The following is a 13,493-nucleotide window of genomic DNA, read 5'->3' as shown; positions in this document are numbered from 1 at the left end:
TTACAGGAATATGATAGAAACAACTTGGCCACCATCAATATAATAGAGAGAGCAGCTTCTGTGGCTAGCAGGAACGGATCCAGACTTCTAATCATGGGAGACTTTAACCATGGGAAGATAGATTGGGGGAACAGAGACCCACATGGAGGCCCAGACACATGGAGAGCTAAGCTGCTGGATGTGGCAACAAGAAACTTTCTAAGTCAACACGTCAAGGGACCGACAAGAATGAGAGGAGGGGATGAACCAGCCTTGCTTGATCTGATATTTACCCTAAATGAGTCGGATATAAGGGAAGTTAAGTTGGAAGCCCCCTTGGGAATGAGTGATCATAGTGTATTGAGCTTTAAGTACCTGGTTGAGCTGGGAATTATCCCCCAAAAAAGAACTGGGAACCAAAGGGCTGGCGTACCGAAAGGGAAACTATGAGGAAATGAATAAATTCCTATTGGATATACATTGGGACACAGAACTCGGAACCAAGTCCGTACAAGACATGATGGACTATGTCACCCAAAAATGTCAGGAGGCTGTAAGCAGGTTTGTCCCAGCCCGACAGAAAAAAACAGAGAAGCAAAGGAAGAATCCGTGGTTTAATAGGGAATGTATGAAAGGAAAGGAGCTGAACAAAAAGGCATGGAGGAACTTCCGTAATAACAGAACACCAGAAAGTAGAGAGAGATACCAGAGAACCAGGAACGAGTATGTCAGTGTGAGAAGAGCAGCTGAGAAAAGGTATGAAAATGATATAGCTAATAAAGCCAAGACCGAACCTTCGTGACAATCCATCAACATGGGTTCAGGGAGGGTAAATCTTGCCTTACAGGCTTGATAGAATTCTACGATCAGGTGACAAAGATTAAGCAAGAAAGAGAAGGATGGGCGGACTGCATTTTTTTGGACTGTCGGAAAGCCTTTGACACAGTACCCCATAAAAGGTTGATGCATAAGCTGGAGAAACAGGCTGGAGTAACTGGTAGGGTGCTCCAGTGGATAAGGGAGTACCTAAGCAATAGGTAGCAGAGAGTTACAGTGAGAGGTGAGACCTCAGAATGGCGTGAAGTCACCAGTGGAGTCCCACAGGGCTCTGTGCTTGGACCTATCCTGTTTCTGATATACGTAAATGATCTCCCAGAGGGTATAAACTCATTCCTCTCAATGTTTGCTGACGACGCCAAAATTATGAGAAGGATTAAGACAGATGAGGACAGCTTGAGGCTTCAAGAAGACCTGAACAAGCTGCAGGAATGGCCGAACAAATGGCTGCTAGAGTTTAACCCAAGCGAATGTAATGTAATGAAGATAGGGGTAGGAAGCAGGAGACCAGATACAAGGTATCATTTGGGAGATTAGATACTTAAAGAGTCGGAGAGAGAGAAAGACCTGGGGGGTTGATATCACGCCAGACCTGTCCCCTGAGGCTCATATCAAGAGGATAACAGCAGCAGCATATGCCAGGTTGGCTAACATAAGAACGGCCTTTAGAAACTTGTGTATGGAATCTTTCACAACATTATGCTCTATCGAATAGAGCATTGGTGTATTTAAATACTCCGAAATTACCATCTCTTTTAAGGGTCTGAGCAGGTGGTGGAGCGGGTTAAGGCGTACCTGTTATGCCAGTTGCTGGAAGGCTTCTGTGCTGGCTAGGGTTCGAGTCTCCTGGTGGGAAAGTGTTCTAAAGTTGTATACTTCACTCTCGTGTTTAGGAGAGTTGTGCCTTAAGCATAGACACTGTGTCTTCCCATATTAACAGGGACTTGATGAAATAAACGTACAAATGACCCCTCACTTGCTCTAGTGCTCTTGGGAGGTGGTGATCTTTGGTGTATTTAAATACTCCGAAATTACCATCTCTTTTAAGGGTCTGAGCAGGTGGTGGACCGGGTTAAGGCGTACCTGTTATGCCAGTTGCTGGAAGGCTTCTGTGCTGGCTAGGGTTCGAGTCTCCTGGTGGGAAAGTGTTCTAAAGTTGTATACTTCACTCTCGTGTTTAGGAGAGTTGTGCCTTAAGCATAGACACTGTGTCTTCCCATATTAACAGGGACTTGATGAAATAAACGTATAAATGACCCCTCACTTGCTCTAGTGCTCTTGGGAGGTGGTGATCTTTGGTGTATTTAAATACTCCGAAATTACCATCTCTTTTAAGGGTCTGAGCAGGTGGTGGAGCGGGTTAAGGCGTACTTGTTATGCCAGTTGCTGGAAGGCTTCTGTGCTGGCTAGGGTTCGAGTCTCCTGGTGGGAAAGTGTTCTAAAGTTGTATACTTCACTCTCGTGTTTAGGAGAGTTGTGCCTTAAGCATAGACACTGTGTCTTCCCATATTAACAGGGACTTGATGAAATAAACGTACAAATGACCCCTCACTTGCTCTAGTGCTCTTGGGAGGTGGTGATCTTTGGTGTATTTAAATACTCCGAAATTACCATCTCTTTTAAGGGTCTGAGCAGGTGGTGGAGCGGGTTAAGGCGTACCTGTTATGCCAGTTGCTGGAAGGCTTCTGTGCTGGCTAGGGTTCGAGTCTCCTGGTGGGAAAGTGTTCTAAAGTTGTATACTTCACTCTCGTGTTTAGGAGAGTTGTGCCTTAAGCATAGACACTGTGTCTTCCCATATTAACAGGGACTTGATGAAATAAACGTATAAATGACCCCTCACTTGCTCTAGTGCTCTTGGGAGGTGGTGATCTTTGGTGTATTTAAATACTCCGAAATTACCATCTCTTTTAAGGGTCTGAGCAGGTGGTGGAGCGGGTTAAGGCGTACTTGTTATGCCAGTTGCTGGAAGGCTTCTGTGCTGGCTAGGGTTCGAGTCTCCTGGTGGGAAAGTGTTCTAAAGTTGTATACTTCACTCTCGTGTTTAGGAGAGTTGTGCCTTAAGCATAGACACTGTGTCTTCCCATATTAACAGGGACTTGATGAAATAAACGTACAAATGACCCCTCACTTGCTCTAGTGCTCTTGGGAGGTGGTGATCTTTGGTGTATTTAAATACTCCGAAATTACCATCTCTTTTAAGGGTCTGAGCAGGTGGTGGAGCGGGTTAAGGCGTACCTGTTATGCCAGTTGCTGGAAGGCTTCTGTGCTGGCTAGGGTTCGAGTCTCCTGGTGGGAAAGTGTTCTAAAGTTGTATACTTCACTCTCGTGTTTAGGAGAGTTGTGCCTTAAGCATAGACACTGTGTCTTCCCATATTAACAGGGACTTGATGAAATAAACGTATAAATGACCCCTCACTTGCTCTAGTGCTCTTTGGTGTATTTACATACTCCGAAATTACCTTTTAAGGGTCTGAGCAGGTGGTGGAGCGGGTTAAGGCGTACCTGTTATGCCAGTTGCTGGAAGGCTTCTGTGCTGGCTAGGGTTCGAGTCTCCTGGTGGGAAAGTGTTCTAAAGTTGTATATATATATATATATATATATATATATATATATATATATATATATATATATATATATATATATATATATATATGAATGAAAACTCACACCCCAGAAGTGACTCGAACCCATACTCCCAGAAGCAACGCAACTGGTAACTACAGGGCGCCTTAATCCGCTTGACCATCACGGCCGTCAAAAGGAAGTGATAGCCGAGGCTATTTGAGCCACTTCCCCGACGGCAACTCGGATGGTAATCTTGGGCATAGCATTTCACCAAATCACCTCATTCTTTGGGGCACACGTGAGGAACACAAATGCGAACAAGCCTGAATGGTCCCCAGGACTATATGCGAATGAAAACTCACACCCCAGAAGTGACTCGAACCCATACTCCCAGAAGCAACGCAACTGGTAACTACAGGGCGCCTTAATCCGCTTGACCATCACGGCCGTCAAAAGGAAGTGATAGCCGAGGCTATTTGAGCCACTTCCCCGACGGCAACTCGGATGGTAATCTTGGGCATAGCATTTCACCAAATCACCTCATTCTTTGGGGCACACGTGAGGAACACAAATGCGAACAAGCCTGAATGGTCCCCAGGACTATATGCGAATGAAAACTCACACCCCAGAAGTGACTCGAACCCATACTCCCAGAAGCAACGCAACTGGTAACTACAGGGCGCCTTAATCCGCTTGACCATCACGGCCGTCAAAAGGAAGTGATAGCCGAGGCTATTTGAGCCACTTCCCCGACGGCAACTCGGATGGTAATCTTGGGCATAGCATTTCACCAAATCACCTCATTCTTTGGGGCACACGTGAGGAACACAAATGCGAACAAGCCTGAATGGTCCCCAGGACTATATGCGAATGAAAACTCACACCCCAGAAGTGACTCGAACCCATACTCCCAGAAGCAACGCAACTGGTAACTACAGGGCGCCTTAATCCGCTTGACCATCACGGCCGTCAAAAGGAAGTGATAGCCGAGGCTATTTGAGCCACTTCCCCGACGGCAACTCGGATGGTAATCTTGGGCATAGCATTTCACCAAATCACCTCATTCTTTGGGGCACACGTGAGGAACACAAATGCGTAGCGCTTGACCATCACGGCCGTCAAAAGGAAGTGATAGCCGAGGCTATTTGAGCCACTTCCCCGACGGCAACTCGGATGGTAATCTTGGGCATAGCATTTCACCAAATCACCTCATTCTTTGGGGCACACGTGAGGAACACAAATGCGAATTAAGTCAATGTCAAGCGGATTAAGGCGCCCTGTAGTTACCAGTTGCGTTGCTTCTGGGAGTATGGGTTCGAGTCACTTCTGGGGTGTGAGTTATCATTCGCATATAGTCCTGGGGACCATTCAGGCTTGTTCGCATATATATATATATATATATATATATATATATATATATATATATATATATATATATATATATATATATAATATATATATCTGTGAGATTTTTTTTTCTTTGACAATTATCAAAGGAATTAATTCCTCTTGAGGTTACGTTAATCGTAACTGCCTCGCAAGAGAGGCAGACCTTAAACAGCAAGAGCTGCCAGTGGCAGATATTTAATCTTAAAGTCTAAGATCATAGGACCGCGGGAGCAAACTGCCAGGCGAAACCACACGGGTAACACCTGTCACTTAGGTCGCTGGCTCCTCCTAGTTAACAACTAATAAAGGGTAGCCGACGGATCTCTTCTTATTTATAGAAGTGTGGTGCTGTGCAATGGACTTGAGCTTTAGATACAGACTTGATATGAACATAAGCAGGCAAAGCGTTGCAGAACATAAAATGTGGGGCAGTAATATTGGAAGGTTTGACGTAAACGACCGTTTTCTATAACAAACAATTTATTCACAAAACAAGAACTAAAACTACTACACAGTGAATTTACGTTACTTTACTGTCACTCCAGTGGCACATTAAAGTACAGCTAATCAACAGCCTGATGGACCCACGGTATTCTTATCCCGTCGTCGCTGACTGAACAATGACACTAACTGAACAAAGTGATGCCCACTGGTGACGCAAGCTTGCAATCAATATTGTCACGGCTTCACGGTGACCAATACTCTAATCACAAAACTTGACTGGCGCTCGCTGCCCTCAACGACGTACCAAGTAACAAGGCGGTTAATCCAAGAATGATAACCCGTTATAAAAATCTTACGTTAACACTTGTCTCTCAGGACAATCAACAACAAAAGTTACTCTAATTGAATTTAAACAATTACGTTAACACACACGTGTCTCAACGACACTTAAATGGCAGCAATAACTCGTAAATCAATTAATTACATCAACTTGAAAGTCAAGCATTCGGTGAGTAATTCCCAATTAATTACTGAATACAACAGCCTATTAATTCAGACGAGTATTGACAAAGCCAACTGTCACTCAACTGACAGTTCTCTTCCGGTCTTATGACAAGATTACCTTAACGAGGGTAGACTACTGTACCACACACATGGTTACAAGATACTCCGTGTAAACAACAACATCAACACCTGGTGAATTCACTAAGTGGCGGTTACTAATTATCTTTAATTAGCTATGAGTGCTTAATCACTCTGTCCGCAGACAGATCTGATCAGTCCAACGAATTACAGCAACTTAATTACAGCGCAATTGACTCCAATCATAACAGACCATCAACCACTTACGTTAATCAATCAATTAACGACAGCTCGTTAAATCGTTAACACTACGTTAGTCTTCACTTGACAATTCCTCCACTGCGTGAACTTCACTGTGACTGTTGCCTTTACACGTCTCTACGTTAATCACGTTAATCACAACAATGTTCAACGAACAAGTGACCTCGTTAAGTAAATCGTGACCCCCGGTGACGTTAACTGACTTTAATTCTCACGGAATCCTTCACAGTACACAACGCCTTCCACCAAGGTCAAACTTGTCTATGGTTTACACACGGTACAACACAGTACATCCTTGCCACTCACGGCAAAACTTGTAAATGACTTCCCCCAGTAAATTATCCACCAATAATTCACACTTTACCACAACACAATTGTAAAATTTATAACCAAGGGAAACCTCCCTGTTACCACTTTCACTGCTGAAAAAGGGAATCAAATTACAGGAATACATATGCGGCACATAGAGAAAAATAGCAGCAAATAACTCACTTACTCTACCTCTAAATGTGTCACTAGGTGTCCTCACACACGTCAACAATCACAGTTGGGCCCAACCTCAACTTGATGACGGCAAACAGGGTAGACTCACACGTCTCCAATTCCCATTCACCTCACCAGGTGGTCACAGGGACAGAGGACAGACGGAACACTGGGGGCGAACCCTGCTTCAGAGATTTATTACCCAAACGGAAACAGTGTACTTACATCAATCAGCGGGCCCGCAACACTCCCATTCACTCTCATACACGTCAAAATCACACTCCCACTGCTGCTGCTGGATGATGACGTAAGCGTCCTCACTTCCTACACGTGGTCAGGTGGAGCACAGGGTCCTAGACCACGGGGTTAGCTCCACACACAGAGACCAGGGTGGCGCAGACACGTCGGCTTAGGCAGACCAGGGTGCGCGCACAACAGCAGGGATGCGGTACCACGCCCTTCCACTTGACACGGTACCCCAGGATACGACGGTACATGGTGTTACACGGTACACGAGACCCGAGACGAAGTCCTTCACTGTTCTCTTTGGTAGTTCCTCAGAATTAGGAACTTTAAGGTTTCTCTCATAACACTGAAACCTTCTCTAGCACGTCTCACTGCAGTACCTTCAAGCACAGATACGATAGACGGTGGATGTCACTTTCGTAGCCCGATAATTAACAGCGTCACTCAGTCCAGTTGCTCTAAGATGGCGTCCGACAATTACGCGGCTAGGTGACAAGTTCACACTGTTCGGTACAAGCACCTTTCCGACTACCGGATTCTTACGGACGGCACACGGAAAGATAGCAAGATAATAGGCATGACTTTAGTAACGTTGCAGGCGGTATTTTCCGACGCTTGGCCTTGCACGACAAATTACGTCCTCTCATAGCAACGTTGTAGGTAAGAATGTCTTTTCCCGCCAAGGCTGCCTCTCGGGTACCATGCGGTACTCCTCAGCGTCTTGGCCAATCACGGTTCAGCATTCCTGAGGCCCAGGAGCCTTGGCCAATGGGGTACCTGCCTCATGACGCTACCCCCTCTCTCACAAGGTGGACACGTGATAAGGGGGGTGGTCTACGGCCGTTAACCCCCCATACCTCCCTCTCTACACTTGACTTGTACAAAATTTCCCTGAAATCAACTCCCTCCTGTAATTTCCTTCACAGACCTGATACAACGATCAGAATGACATCAATGGCTAGCAAATGTCCCGGGCTGTCCAACGACACCCAACACGACTGTGGAAAAGTTATATTCAGAAAGTTGAATCATGGTTGTTTATCAATGGTGCACCATGCAATTTCGTACTTAATTCAGTGCACGAGAGAGCAGGAAAAATATGTCTCCTGACAATATCCGCCGAGAGAGAGGGGGAAGGGGGGACAGACAGGCACGTGGTGAGCAAGGTCCTACACTTCAACCAATTTTAACGTGAATCACGATGCCTGCTCCAGCCAAGACTTGACCTAGTTAGGTATAAATACCTGCTGAAGGCCCTGGGGGTGACAAGAACCGTATCTCCCTTAGTTAAACAAAATCAACGTAGAAAGGTGCGTTGTTTGGACTTCGTGGATGGCGAGGCAGGTACAGTGTATGGGTGAGGGTGAGGGGAGGGTCGCCGTCGTCCAAGTGCCGAACAAGGCGATGGCAACGGCGTTCGGCACTGGGAACGCCGTCGTTCCCAGCGTTCGGCGGGAACGAAGTTGTCTGGAACTTTCACTTTCATGCTGCTTATTGGAGTGTTAAACATATCCTCATACTGTTATTTTTTGGGGGGGGTTTCACTAATATCTTTGTCATTTCACTAATGTCGTGTATGAACCTTCAATCATACGAATAGGCCCAATAGTGGCAGTGGTTTTTGCTTTACTTTCGCATATGTGAAGAAGTATTTTGAATTTTTCTTTATTTCCTGAATTGCTTTCTGTTCTAACTGTCTTCCTTCAGTTTGACATGAGTGTTTCAATTTCTGCTCGATTTCTTCAATCTCCCTATTTATATTATTCCTTCTTTGACAGGAGAGTTGTGTCTGCCTAAGCATTTCCGTTATTTTTTTCTTTCTTTTATAGTGCCGTCTGCATTCTCTTTCTACGTTTCAAATTTTTCTGGCTTTCTTCAAAGAAACATGTTTCAGACAGACTTGATACACATCCGAAGTCAGTTTTTCAATTCCTTCTGTAGGACTTGTATTACTTAGAACAGTTTCCCATGGGATGTTTGTAAGTTCCCTGTTTATTTTCTCCCAGTCTATCCTTTTATTATTAAATTTGAATTTACTGAATAACCTGTGGGATATCTGGGGCTTGACTCAATTATTTAATTATTTAAGTATTTAATTTAATAACGAAGGACCACCCACTTTTGAGAAAAGAGCAAAACTAATAAAAAGTGATGATTAGAAACATAAGGAAGAACCAGTGTCTATGGACAAATATTAGAAAGAATAATCACTTAAATAAATAATGAACTGTATGGTTAATTAACTAAAGTCAGAGCCTCAAACACCTACATTGGGGGGGGGTATTGCTAGAACTTCATATACATCTAGGAACTAGTGTGGTTCGTGCACCAGTTCATTGTGGAATAAAGAACATTGTGACCAAATTATTATAGAATCAATAGGTAACTTCAAATAGAAAAGATTAATGATTGTTAGAATTAAAAAGCAATCATCTAAGTGAACACTTCCATCTCCAGTTCACATGGCAAGTACTCAATATGATAATATTATGGATATGTATAATAAATTGGAGCAATTAAATGTGTACAAAAAGTCTTAGCTTTTAAGACGATTTCTATGACATCGTTCGTGCTTCGTCCTCGTGATCTCAAGATCTCCACACAGAAGCCCTTAGAGGTGAATAACACGAATGTAGTTAACGGCTCGTTAACTCCTCACATAGGAGCTGTAATTTAAAGGATATTACGTAGCATTGAACTAGGCTACTTAAATCTCAATATTCATGAAATAGAAAATAAAGATTAATGCGGTACTAACGTTGGATGTTTTGTCGTCTTGCTATGTAACGACAGACTGCCCACGAAATATACAATCTCTAATGATGCATCAAGAAAGAACTATATACTTATCGTGAGTGCAGTGTATGCTGAAGTCTGCCGGTATCGCGTCTCAGCCTCAAACTTCCACAATGTTGTACACGTGGTGGAGAGTTTGGCTTGATTATCGACGCGTTATTATTTGACCGAGCGCTGTGGTTCACGTGGAAGAATAATTATTCGTTCTAAGCTGAGTATCAGTGTAATTCTTGCTGATAATCCCAACGTCACATGTCTCAGACTCTGACGCCACGACTTTCCTGTCCAAGTACGTACTCTCACTGCTCACTCCGCAACACGAGCTACCGCCACACACACACACAATGGCGTCTCCTTCTCCCTCAACCCGCGTCCTGCATTCACCACCGAAAATTATTTATCACGAATAATACTATTTCGCGCAATTGTGGTTGAAATACTTTAATAAAGACTGGGTTGTGATTCTAGGGATTTAAATATTATTGCTTTCCTGTCTTATGATGGTAAACGAGAAAGGGAGAAGGTTTTAGTTTTCTCCATGGCTTTCATGCGTGACAGAAAAACTATTACTTGATAACAATTGTAACTAAAAACTCTCGATTTAGAATTATTTGGGAGTTATGTTATCCGTAAATAATTATCACACGGAATACTGATGATTTTAGAGAACCACATTAAATTCTCTAGCACACTGGCAATAAATGTGTTTAACTGGATATAATCTGACGCAATACTGTGTTTGAATTCGTAAGAATTCCAGCATCCTATATGTAGATATAATGGTTAGTTTATGTGAACATTACTGTTAGTAAGTTTTAGTGACTACTGTAGTTAGTATATAATAATACTGATTTATTATAATACAATAGTATTGTATTAGTGTTGGAAATTTCCAACATAACTCCGGGGGAAGATTTCTCGGGTCGCAGTGCAATGTTGAGTACTGACATACCTATCCCGAAGTTAGTATTAATGTTAATATGTTAGTATGTTAGTACACACATAACGGATGTCCCGTAATTGTCAAAGACATACAAGAAATTTGAGTCTTGTAAAAAATTCATGTTGAATGGAACATGTTATTGTGAATCATCTAAAGTTAATGACTAATAATGCCTACAATAAACTCTGTGACTGGTGTCGTTATGACATGTAATGTTAATGTTACTAAGTCTTAAAGTCTTGTAAACTCTCAGATACTCTAGACGAAATAATTTTCTTGTTAATAGCCTATACAACAAATTAAGGATTAAACATTGAAATATTAAATGATTAAGTTATCTGTAATCAGGAACTCCCTGAAGCTTACAATAAACTCAACAACTAGGGTCGCAGTGACATGTAATGGTGTATTACGTAGTTGCTGAATCGTAGGCAAACTCAGAAAAAGCTCCTAAGAACTGATAACATTATTGTATAAGTTATATTCTACATTATTATACAGTAAAGTATTACTGGGTCATTTAAGATCAAGGAGACTCTGGCACTACAGTAAGGTCGCTGTGACTTGTAACTATTGAGTTACTAGACAGTAACATCACGCAGCATCATGACCACCCCAAAATCAAATGATGAAATTTAATTTAATATGTACTGTCGTGCAGTAGTCATTCTGACTGATGGTACAACTAATTTGCTAACTAGCTAAAATAGTGTAAAATTAGAGAACTGAAAAGATTTGTTCATTAAAATCAAGGAAGATTCTGAGTCGACAGTGAGATTAGTAGCCTAGTCATTCTGACTCATGAGCTAATTGAATTGCAGCTCATAGGCTTGACACTGTAAACTCATTTATACATCCGCAACCTTTAAATGAAAATTGAGTTTATTAAATCAGTCTCTATAAGTATAGTCAACTGTAATTAATGGTGAGTACAGATTAGGCTAGTACTCAGTTGACACTAACTAAAGTCCCTAAACCTACCTAAATAAATGGTTTAAATTTCTAACCTACCTAAGTAGAGGACTAAGCTAAATGTGATAACTCGCTAATTCTTAGTGAAGTTACCCTAGCTAAATTGTGAGCAATAATGTACTCAAATTAACATTGGGAGCTGTATTGAGCGCGTGAACAGGTTGAGCTATATTGAGCTCATTAACAGTTAACAGAGTGAGCTATATTGAGCTCGTTAACAGTTAACAGGGCGAGCTATATTGAGCTCTTAAACATGGTGAGCTATATTGAGCTCGTTAACAGAGTTAACAGGGTGAGCTATATTGAGCTCGTTAGCATGGGGAGCTATATTGAGCTCATTAAGCATATTAACAGGGTGAGTTATATTGAACGCGTTAACAGAGTTAACAGGGTGAGCTATATTGAGCTCGTTAACATGGGGAGCTATATTGAGCTCATTAAGCATGTTAACAGGGTGAGTTATATTGAACTCGAATTAACGAGGTGGAACATTGTATCGTTCAATTATCATAGCGAGCAATATTGAGCTCGTATTCGCATGGGGAACAATAAAGCACTCAATTATTACGTTAATTCAAAGGTGAGCTATATTGAGCTCATTAAGCATGTTAATTAACAATGCTGATGTTTAATGATAATGCATGAAACAAAGGGAAACCTAAGATTGCTGGAAATTAAATTACTGCTACGATTAATCTTATTCAAGATAATTTGTAACATTTTCCCAACCTAAACGTTTCACGGGTTATTAGTTCTCTGTAGACCCACTTACATATTGGTAAGTTTGCAAGTTTGTTCGTGCTGCGCTCCTACAATAATTAAGCAGAAACGAAAAAAAACAACTCAAACAAAAATTGATGCAAGTATTTTCACTAACTCTTAGTGCAGAAAACATTGTATTAATAAGGTTTTCTTGGCAAACCTTAAGCGCAAGTATTTTGGACCTTGGTCCCAGTGAATTTATAATTATAGAAGTTGCTTGATGATTTCATAATATTGCTAAATTCAGGAAATGCTAGATGCATTGATTGCTAGATTCTGTAGCCTAATATTATTAATTACCTAGGGAGTGCTAGATTCTCTAGCCTAATATGATCAATTGCCTAGGGAGACTGAGTGTGGTCAATTATTACTTGTCGAGAATAATTCTAGGTCTGCAGTGGATTCAATGGCTTGGTCGCTGTGACTTGTACTTGTTTAGGTACGGACCACTGATTTTCCACTGAGAGCTATGAAACATCTCGGCGAATACTAATTGTACTACATTCAATCTGAGTTTATTACTCAGCTGTGTTTCTCATTTTAGCTTGCTGCTGGAGAATTGATTTACTGCTGACTAATTTGTTATTGTTGGCAGGCTTAGGCTTGTTCACATTCAGAACTTTACCAGTAAGTAAGTAGCCACCTGCTGATCAGAGCATATTCATGCCCAATCGTTTAACATGTCCAGTTATAAACTGGTAATAGTAGTCTGCTCCTACTAGTACATTTACATTGTTAAGGCGGTCAGACGTTAACTTGTTGTCAGCCAAATTAATTTCACGTTCCTGCAGGAAGTGGGCTGTGTACCCCAGACCCTTAATATTTAGGTCAAAAGGTATTTGATCTACAACAATGGCTTGGATAGCCTTGGCATGACTACCTAGTCGTACAAGCGGTTGAACTACTGAGTATTCATGGGTTCCTCGATTTATCATGAACCCTGACAAGTTTAATTTTACCTGTCTGATTGGTTGTAAATTGAGTGCCTCTGCCGCTTTCTGAGTTATGAAAGTTCTCTGGGAACCTTGATCAAATAGTCCACGAGTGGTGATCTTGGCTCCTTTGTTCTTTACTTGAAGTTGGGCAGTAGGCAAAGCAGCATCCACTTGAGATGCTTGTGAAATTACGCTGTACACATCTCGCACCTTGCAGCACTGTACTGGTGTAGATTCTCTACCTCCTATTCTAGGATTGACATAATTTGTCCTAACTAATTTGCACAGTGCAGCATGAT

Source organism: Procambarus clarkii, chromosome 18 (genome assembly GCF_040958095.1).
Source record: "Procambarus clarkii isolate CNS0578487 chromosome 18, FALCON_Pclarkii_2.0, whole genome shotgun sequence".
Classification (NCBI taxonomy): Eukaryota; Metazoa; Arthropoda; class Malacostraca; order Decapoda; family Cambaridae; genus Procambarus; species Procambarus clarkii.
Note: the sequence above shows the minus strand (reverse complement) of the source record.